Below are 1,404 nucleotides of genomic sequence, written 5' to 3' on the forward strand. Positions count from 1 at the left end.
CACTCAACAAAATAGAGGGGAATTTATTCAACATATTAAAAAGTATATACGCAAACCCAAGAGTCAACATTGCTCACAATGGAGAGAGGTTAAAGGCATTCCCTTTAAGAAAAGGAACTAGGCAAGGATGTCCATTATCATCTCTCTTATTCAATATTGTATTTGAACTCTTAACAATAGCAATAAAATGAGAGAATGAAATAAGAGGTGTCTAAATTGGCAAAGAAGAGGTAAAATTTTCTCTCTATGAAGATATGATAGTATACTTAGAAAACTGTAAAGACTCAGCAAGAAAACTACTGGACATGTTGACCAATTCAGCAAAGTGGCATGATATAAGATCAATATACAAAAATCAGATGGATTTCTCAACAGTGACAAAGAGAATACAGAGCTGGAGCTAAGAAAAATGATACCCTTCACAATAGCTAATCACAAGTTTAAATACTTGGAAGTAAATCTAACCAGAAGCACAAAGGATCTATTCAAAGAAAATTACAAAACATTACTACAAGAAACAAAATGAGACCTTGAGAAGTGGAAGAGTATCCCTTGCTCATGGATAGAAAGACTCAATTTTGTGAAAATGACAGTACTCCCAAAGGCAATTTACATGTTCAGTGCAATCCCAATACTAATACCAAACCCATTCTCCAACAAGATGGAAAAGACAATATCCAGTTTCATATGGAATTGAAAGAAGCTCCGAATAAGCAAAACACTTCTTAAAAAAAAGAAACAATGTAGGAGGCATCTCACTTCCTTATTTCAAATCCTACTACACTGCCCTGGTGGTCAAGACAGCATGGTACTAGTACAATGACAGGCATATAGATCAATGGAATAGAATTGAGAATCCACAAATCAGGCCATCTATCTATAGTCAACTGATTTTTGACAAGGAGATGAAACCAATTAAGTGGGGAAATGACAGCCTTTTTAACAAATTTGAAGTTTTGGGAGTAGACGTTATGTGGTGAGTGACCTTAAAGGATATTAATAATGAAAAGTGGTATAGGAATGTCGTATTACCGTGCGTGGTGTGAGGATAATGCTGAATGAGGTTAACTGATAAGGTTAAATGCCTGAATGACAAGTTGCTCGGGTGATTTGTAGAGAAATTAAATAATGTATAAATAACCTGTTTTAAACAGAATCTTGGCTGGAATTATAACTGACCTCAAAGAACATGAAACAAATTGACATTATGTAAAATTTTTGTTTCCAGGGCCCAGTTGAACAGCACACAACAGTAATATAATATAGGTGACTTGGTGGAAATATTCAACCTTTTGGACTTCTATCATAGAAAAGAATTCCTGTTCCTCCACTGAATAGACTCAAGTTTTCTATGCTGTTAACAGGATGGTGAATTGAAGAAACACTAGCCTGGTAGTTAAGATT

Source organism: Elephantulus edwardii, unplaced genomic scaffold (assembly GCF_000299155.1).
Source record: "Elephantulus edwardii isolate Elephantulus edwardi_28Jun2011 unplaced genomic scaffold, EleEdw1.0 scaffold00141, whole genome shotgun sequence".
Taxonomy (NCBI): Eukaryota; Metazoa; Chordata; class Mammalia; order Macroscelidea; family Macroscelididae; genus Elephantulus; species Elephantulus edwardii.